Source organism: Triticum dicoccoides, chromosome 6B, assembly GCF_002162155.2.
Source record: "Triticum dicoccoides isolate Atlit2015 ecotype Zavitan chromosome 6B, WEW_v2.0, whole genome shotgun sequence".
NCBI lineage: Eukaryota > Viridiplantae > Streptophyta > Magnoliopsida > Poales > Poaceae > Triticum > Triticum dicoccoides.
In genome coordinates this window covers 363,660,802-363,669,886 of record NC_041391.1, presented here as the reverse complement: position 1 = coordinate 363,669,886, position 9,085 = coordinate 363,660,802, and the positions used below count along the sequence as shown (strand labels likewise).

Sequence of the window (9,085 nt, the reverse complement as noted above, 5' to 3'; positions counted from 1 at the left end):
AAAAGGCTTTCTTTTAAGCTTGTTAATGGAATTCCACAGGAGTCAAGCGCTAGCAAAGAAGAATTGGAAATCAGTCGCTTCCCTTCTGGACTCAAGTCAGCAGAAGAGTGAACTTCATATTAATAGGTAAATCCTACATCAAGCGTAAAGGAAGTACACTTTTTTTGATTTAGCGCTTAATAACTCGTACTTGACGTTGGTTTCGGTTCGATCAACTATCCTTTTTGAAGCAGATAGTTCACAGTGCTCATTCTCAAAAAAAGCGGAAAAGCCATGATGTTTCCACTCCATTTTCATTACGAAGATGTATTACGTCAGGATCTATTGCTCAAACTGAATCACGCCAATCTTATGGAAGTTCCTGGATTGTTTGAAATAAGATTAGTACCAAAAGCTGCCTCTGATTTAAGAATCCAATTTGGAAAATTGGCTATGGAGATTTTGTGCGGCCTGAGATTCATACAGACACAAAGGGGCCCCTATTTTCAAGCAAGAAAGTCGTTTCGATCCAATCCATTCTTGGGGTCCGAAAAAGACACTGGATATGTCAGTGACTTTGCATGACAAAGCGTTCTCCGAGGGCATGGAATGTACCATTTTTTGGTCAGAATATTTACAGTAATGTCTATGTTGGATTCTCCGGTCTAAATACGGGAAAACTCCATCAAATTCTTTATGGAAACGGAGTTTTGCGAATTCTCCCTGAAACTGGAAGATCATTTCGAGATCTTCGAGCATATTCGAGGGTTCAATGTGACTATTGTCACTTCGGCCAATACAAAAGATGAGACTTTACTACTGTGGAGCGGCTTTTTGCTAAAAGATGAGGGGGAAACTAAGTAAGATGTCGGAGAAGCGACGAAATATACGAGATCACAAACGTAGATTGCTCGCGGCTAAATATGAATTGAGACGAAAGCTTTCGAATTTTGTAACCCGATCTTCCGTCTGATATGCGGGACAAACATCGTTATAAGTTGTCCAAGTTGCCAAGAAAGAGTTCAATGGCACGAGTAAGAAACCGAGGTATTTTCACGGGTCGCCCTCGTTCCACAGTTGAGTTCTTTCGCATTTCTCATATCGTTTTTCGTGGATTAGCATCTCGAGGTTCTTTGATGGGCATAAAGAAATCGTCTTGGTAGCAACCACCAAACCAATAGAACAAAGGTTAGCTCTGCAGCTAGTCCACAAGCAAGGGTTGTATGTCCATTACCATCCGGCTCCCAACCGAAACTAACGGAGTCATCCCAACTCTCGGATCGGAGATGCTAACGGGACAGGAATCGAAGTGGGGGACCTCTCTACCGCACCTGTCTCCCCAGACATAGACTACGTAAAGGGTAGTACTCTTGGAAAGAGAGAAGATCACCGTGTGAACAAAATTCAAAGTAACGAATGTCACTCCCGAGGGATTCGACCACTATCATACATGAAATTTTGCATAGAATGATTGTTCATGTTCACGCCGGAGTGCTGAGGTTGTTCCCACCATTGAAGTCAGAGTCTGGGTGTGTTTTTCTTACTAATACGGAGAGGGTTCCGAATGATAAAGACCAATCAAAAACTTCTTCGTTTTGTTGGTAGAACCCACGCCAACTCTTTTCTCTAAATAATAGAGAGATCTTTTGATAGTCTCACTTCTATCAATGCAATGAAAGAACTATCCCTTCCTATTTGTTTGTCCTAATGAGACAAAAAAGAGCCTTCTTCTTTACCACCTTAGGGGATGGGGGTGAAGGGGGGTTTACATACAACCGGGGCAAAGTGGTTTATGATTGAATCTCAGTGGCATTCTAATCATTTGGTAGATCCAAGTCCATGGCCTATTTCGGGTTCACTCGGAGCTTTGGCAACCACCGTAGGAGGTGTGATTTACATGCACTCATTTCAAGGGGGTGCAACACTTCTCAGTTTGGGCCTAATATTTATCCTTTATACCATGTTCGGATGGTGGCGGGATGTTCTACGTGAATCCACGTTGGAAGGGCATCATACAAAAGCTGTACAATTAGGACCTCGATATGGTTCTATTCTCTTCATAGTCTCGGAGGTTATGTTCCTTTTTGCTTTTTTGGGCTTCTTCTCATTCTTCTTTGGCACCTACGACAGAGATCGGAGGTATTTGGCCCCCAAAAGGGATTGGGGTTTTAGATCCTTGGGAAATCCCTCTTCTTAATACCCCTATTCTCCCTTCATCTGGAGCTGCCGTAACTTGGGCTCATCATGCTATACTCGCGGGGAAGGAAAAATGAGCAGTTTACGCTTTAGTAGCAACTGTTTCACTGGCTCTAGTATCCACTGGCTTTCAAGGAATGGAATATTACCAAGCACCCTCCACTATTTCAGATAGTATTTATGGTTCTACCTTTTTCTTAGCAACTGGCTTTCATGGTTTTGATGTGATTATAGGTACTCTTTTCTTGATCGTATGTGGTATTCGCCAATATCTTGGTCATCTGACCAAGAAGCATCATGTTGGCTTTGAAGCAACTGCATGGTACTGGCATTTTGTAGACGTGGTTCGGTTATTCCCATTTGTCTCTATCTATTGGTGGGGAGGTATATGAAAGAAGGGAACGAATAAGTGGATTGAGGAATAAAAGCTCGAAGACAAAGAGAACTTCTCCGGGTACTCAAGATATTGTGTTTGGAGAGGTGTAGATTGTAGATTCCAGCCGAGCCAGACCCAGGAAGAATACGAAGTCCAATTTCCTCAACCGCACATATGGATAAGACGCGAGACAGTTTCTGAGGGATAGAAGTCTTGATCGGGCCAAGCCGACATAACAGTTAGTAGTTCACATTACTTTCTCTTCCAAAGCGCGCACATTTGAGTTCAGTATGGATGCACTGAGCGCTTAAGACCACTCGCTGGATGATATGGTCAACCATACTCTAGAGTGGGGACAGCATAACAATAACATTCTCTCTTTAGATTTGAGATGTATTGATCGAGACGTGCCTCACTCTAGTGAGGATTTGAGCTCCCCGATAGATATAGGGCCCGCTCGATACGCTGTCATTGTTTAGGGGGGTTCTTAATTCTAGCATGAAAGTCCAAGTTGGAGGAATGATATTGGGCTTGAGAAGTGAGCAAGGAACCTGACATAACATTCCTATGGTTCCTCTGTCCCGGTCTTGCACCACTCTCATATCCATCAATCAATTTCATAGATAGTTACTATGGTTGTTTCTTCCTCCATTCACTAAAGCAAATGAAGCCTTTCCCTCCTCGAGTCAGCAAGCCAACTCGAGCGTTTTACCCTCGTGTCACTAGCGCAACATGAGCCATTCAAAAAAAAGTCTTGGAACTGAAGAGAAATCCATCTCTATACAAACTCTTTATGTTCTTGATATTGATTGAGTTACGAGAATGAAGAAGCGTAGCACACCTTTTCTCTCAATTCAAGTTTCCATTCAATAAGTGCATCAAGTATGTCGTATAGAAAGAAAAGGAACCACTTCTCTTCTCTTAAGTATATGAAAAATAGCTTTTTGGTCCCTTTCGTCCAGAGGTTAGGACATCGTCTTTTCATGTTGAAGACATGGGTTTGATTCCCGTAAGGGATAGGTACTTATTCCCAGCCGGCGGTATCAAGAACCCGGATAGTCAGTAGGAAACTCCAATCTGCAAGCAGAACAACGAGTTTAGAAGGCACGTTCTTGAAAGAGCAGACTGACTATGAAACTCATATAAGGCTCACGATCGGGTGCATTGTTGACTCGGGGGCGGTTCCATAGGCGGCTACTCTAAGACGGATCAAGTTGGGCTATATATTATGGCAAGTTGACCCTACTTTCCAATTTCGTAGATAGAACAGTTTTAGTAGAAGGTTAACGCGGCCTTCCTAAGAGTACTAGGTTAAAGGGGAGACCTCTAAAGCCCAGAAAGAACTATCCTATCCCTTTAGGAATCCAAAAGCGCCGTATCTGTGGATCACTGACGGCTATACCCAATGAGAAAAGTAGAAAGAGCCTAGGAAAATGCATCTTCTCCCTATTCAGTCAGCAGTTGTCCATCGACTAGTCTTACTTACCACACCGCTCGGCAAAAAGGGATTTCTCAGTGATAGACCAACGAGAGCGTGTGTGCCAGTGACAAAAGAAGTGCGAGACGATCTGGGAAGTGAGGGATGACCTTCCTGGGTATCACGAGCGGCGAGGAAGGTACGGCTGGAGGAAAAGCAAGGCAACAGGGTGCTAGGTTTAAGCAAGTATTGTCCGTCCGATCATTGGAATCGGCTTAGCCGAAAAAGGCAGATCTGGTTTCACTAGTAGGAAGAACACCCTTCTAAGGTGAAGGTATTCCATTTCTAAGAAGGAAGTTCTATATATTCGAACTAGAGATAAGCTCTAAAATGGAAATCGAAAAGGAACCCCTTGTCCGTCCAGGTACTCACCCCGCCGGAACTCGCAATCAAACACAAGGTCGGCAAACTAGGAAGGCACAGAAAAGAAGGCAGTTGCGAAGGCGAGCAAGGTATTTTTGAATTTCCTCAAATTGATTCATCAATGAAGTAGTTGAATTGAAGTAAATGTGCCTACGAAAGAAGAGTTTTCGATATGGATATGCGAACAGGAAGAAAGCAAGCATATATTACTATTGCATTGGCAACGAACACCGTCAAACAAAGATAGCTGTTGAGGAGGAAGACCTGGATAGGGAGCCGGTTACGAATAAACCTGGGACTAGGAAACCCCAAACTACGAATGGAAACACTTTTTCAAGCAGGGGTAAACAGATCTGGTTAGGAAGCCGGAGATGGAAGAGAGGGTGTTGTGTCGGATCTTCAATCGGGGCAAACAACGGATGCTCGGGATAAAGCTGGACTTCGATTGGTTTTTGATGGATATGAGCTTTCCCTGAATAAGGATCAAAATATGCTTCCTAAAATAGCATGCGCAATGGTGGGCCGAGTACACAGCATAGCGTATATCAAGTATCCAACGCCTTCCGAATAAGGAATGGAAGCCGACTTAATAAAACTACATCTTGCTTATGTAGGTGTAGACAGGTATTCTAAAAGGAGTGACAATATTGGGTGTAAGGATTCTTCTATGCAAACATTGACCACTCGTATGGTAGCCTCACAACCATCTACAAGGGAGACTTCCACCTCAACCTGAAGTTCACCCACGTGGAGCCTTTACTAGTCGGAGTGGTAAGACTACAACCGATCCTCTTCCCCAATGCCAGCGTTGTATGTACCACCTGCCTTCTACCCTAGCCGGCCCAATACCTTCACCGCAGGGACCTCAACAATCCACTACTTCTGCTGCACAGCCTAGTTCTTCTACACCAGCAGCTATTGCTCCTAATGATCCATCATCAATCTGCTTCACCTGTCAACCCGAAGTTGCCATTTCCAGAACGGTTTGTGAAGTCAACTGAAGACAAGCAGATTGCAAAGTTTCTGGATATGATGACAGATATGCAGATTACCACCCCCATCCTTGATGGTGTCTTACAGGTGCCGATGTATACACAGTTCTTTAAGGACCAGCTCGCAAAGAAGCGAAACATTAACGAGCCAGAACTGGTTACTCTTACTAAGGAATGTAGTGCACTCGTTCAAATAAGCTACCTCTCAACTTAGATGAGCCTGCCAGTTTCAGTATTCCATGCTTGATAGGAAGTCAAACTTTCCATGCTTTATGTGGTCTTGGGTCTACTGTGATTCCCTTCACTGTCTACGAGCCACTACCATTGGGTGATGTACGGCCGACTAGCATCACTCTCCACCTTGCTGATCAGGATCCGGCAGACATTTTGGGTGATATCCCTGCGATAGTTGGTAACTTCGCATTTCCAGTTGATTTTGTTGTCTTGGAGATGTAGGATAAGAGCTTTCCTATTTTTTGGGAGACCTTTTCTAGCTACTGCAGGGGCTGTCATCGATGTGAAAGATGCTAAGCTCACGCTTCAATTTGGTGAGGAGAAAGTCTCATTTGACATTAGGTATATCTTCCAACTCACCTTCCTCACTGTCCAGACCATAGTAAGCAATATGAAACGAGTCACTTAAGCCCTAGTAAAAGGCTACTCTTTGAATCCCCTCTTTAAGGCATATAAAATTAGTACTCTTCCTGAGCTAGCTTAAGCATATCTCGAGCGAGTGAGTTTCCCTCCATCAAGTTCTAAGCGATCAAATAAGGTCCCTGCTCTCGAGCCAATGCCAATACCAATAGAGAGGGTCTAAATGAAGGATTCAAAGGAGGTTACCGGTTAAGGGCAAATGCAATCTCTGAGCTAGTTGGAGAAAAAAGGTAATCAAAGAAAGTTTCAGTTGGACTTTCCCTACCAACCCTACCCAAATTTGATGCCCTGCGGTTTTCGTTCCTCTATTGATATTTCGTTCCTCGAATCGAGACTTTCTTTGTCGAGGATCTCTGGTTTAGGGTACTCCATCGAGTTTCAGTTTCTTCTTCTAATGGCTGTGTCCGTCTAAGGTGGCTATTTGAGCAATTTAAGTATCGCGGTTGTCTTGGGCTCTGGATTGATGGACGGAAACCCGAGGCTGGGTTCGATTTCAACTCGGAGATAGCCGGGTCTATAGTAAGAGCCGCTTTGTGAACAGCATCAGATGACATAGCCAGGGTAGCCGCAATAGAGCAATTATGCCTTAAGCCCAAAACTCTTCCTTCTAGGGATCAGATCAACCTAAAGCACCATCAGTTGTGGATTCATCCACAAAGTCTTTCTACTTACTCGTCAAGCGAAGTAGCTATCAACGGCTTTAGCATGACAACTAGAACATCAAGCCATGTTAAACTGCCAAAGCTTCTGCTGTAGTGTAGCACCAGGGTTCAGCCGTCTCCTTGCCGAATTGCATCGCCCGCATCGTGTTCAATTGGAAAGTCTGGCAAAGGCGCTTCCAACTCCTGGTTCAGGGTCTGAGGTTACCAAACAAAGATGAATCCTGCGCAATCAGAGATTAAGCCATAAGATCCCACCCAGAAACTGGAAGAGTCGGGGGCACCTATCGAAGGAGTCTTCCCTCCATCGATTCAATGACAAAATAGCTCTATTGAGAGGGCCTTTGACAACCCTCTTGAATGTGGCTCGCTCCTAGTTTTTCTTCCCCTGCCCGTTCGATCTAGGCTGGTGGCTATACCAGATTTCATGTCTGATCGAACTTGAAACTAGCCCATTGAGCTTCTTGGATTCCAAACCAGAAAGAAGGATCGCACATAAGAAAATAGAGTTGGAATGAAAGATGGGGTAAAGATGAACTTTATTCTCCTAGCTGCTCTCCATCCAGCAAGTTACTCTCTTTCAAAAGATGACAACTCAAGATTACCAATCAAAACCAACGCTTTTTCTTCTCCTATAGCTTCATCATTACATCTTTCACTAGTTGTTGGATGTGAGTGATGAGATCGATCCATGGAATTTTTACCTCACTCACATACTTTGGAAGATGAAGAAATTCTCTTGAATTTACTTATGGGCTAGCTCTACATGTGGTCAGATGGGTTCCCCTCTTCAGTCATTTGGTACCTCTCCAACACTTCCTCCTATTCCTATTGATCAGATCAAAGCCAAACCTATCTAGTCTTGTCACCCACCGCTCTTACCAAAAACAAAGAAATTCTATCTTGGGAACTAAAAAAGAATCGGAATGGGAAGTATTTATTTCTTGATTCTCCGGCTAGCATCCTTACTTCCTTCTTCAATGGAAATTCTATGTTTTGGCTCGGTATAAACAAAAAATTGAGAAATTCTCTTATTTGTAGAAAAGTCTTCTTTTGGTTAAATCCGGAGAACCCAGTCGAAACACTGATTCATGTTTGTGGATTTTAATAGCTCTCCTATCTACCCGGAAATGATCTTCTATCTTTACTGTCTGTGTTCTTTACATATCTTTTGATTGTTTTTCAAATCATTGTGTCGTTACAAATCCAGTGGTTGCACCCTTGTGAGCAAGTTGTTGCTGGATTGGATAGGAGAAGTGAAACAAAGCTATGAAGGATCAAAATTAGCTGAAGAAGTTAAGAAGAGCATTAGTGAAGCGAGAGGAGGACAAGATGGTTGGGAAGAGGAGGAAGGGGTATTAAGGAAAAAAGGGAGGCTTTATGTGGGGACCGCTGGAAATGCAAGAGCCAGGATAGTGCAAGAACTGCATGGGACAGCTACCGGAGGCCATTCAGGTATACTAGCTTCCTATAAGAGAACTAATAGGAACTTTGTCTAGCCAGGAATGGATGCCGCTCTTGAGGACAGACTGTGACGGTAAAGCAACAACATCAACTCGCAATGGCCCTCGTGCCATGAGACATGGATTTTAGTCGACGTAGATTGGATCGAAAGATCGCATTTCTGCTCTTCTCCTATTGGACTAGTCACTTCCCACTCTCCTCAAGTGAACAGTTTAGCCACTATCCTCCCATATACTCTGCTTTTTCATTGCTTATGAACTGGAACTTGTTGGTGCATGGATTTCACGTTTCAGCAGCACTTTGGTTTGTGCATGGTTGTGAAAAGAAGGCTTTCTATACACTTATATGAACTTCATTGACGAAAGAAAGAGAAGCTTGCCCTGATAAAGCACAGCCTTTCGCACTCCAATAGGCATATATTGTTACAAGGTTATGCCCAAAGGTCTCAAAAACGTCGGTGCTACATATCAACGCGCCATGACTAAGATCTTCGATGAGATAATACATAAGATTGTCGAGTGCTATGTAGATGATCTCGTTGTAAAGGCGGTATCCTATGAAGAACATCTTCAACATCTCAGAATCTTATTCGACCGCCTAAGGCAACATGCACTCAAGTTAAACCCGTTGAAGTGCGCCTTCATGGTCTTGTCAGGCAAATTCCTAGGGTTTGTCATTCGACATCGGGGAATAGAAATCGATCCGAGTAAAATCAAGGCCATACTCGAAATGCCTCCTCCTCAAAACCTTAAGGAGCTGCGTTCGCTTCAAGGGCGCCTGTCATACATCAGGCGATTCATAGCCAATTTTGCAGGAAGAATCCAACCTTTTACAAGAAAAACCAAAAAAGACCTTCCATTCTTTTGGGATGAAAACTGCCAACAAGCCCTAGATGGCATCAAAAGCTATCTCCTCAATCCGCCAG

General features: G+C 43.6%; 2 pseudogenes; both read left to right on the top strand.

Moving 5' to 3' along the window:
• Positions 1 to 273: 273 nt before the first annotated feature.
• On the top strand, positions 274 to 843 carry LOC119323850 (annotated as a pseudogene).
• Positions 844 to 1,726: 883 nt separating this feature from the next.
• On the top strand, positions 1,727 to 2,680 carry LOC119321754 (annotated as a pseudogene).
• Positions 2,681 to 9,085: the final 6,405 nt, after the last annotated feature.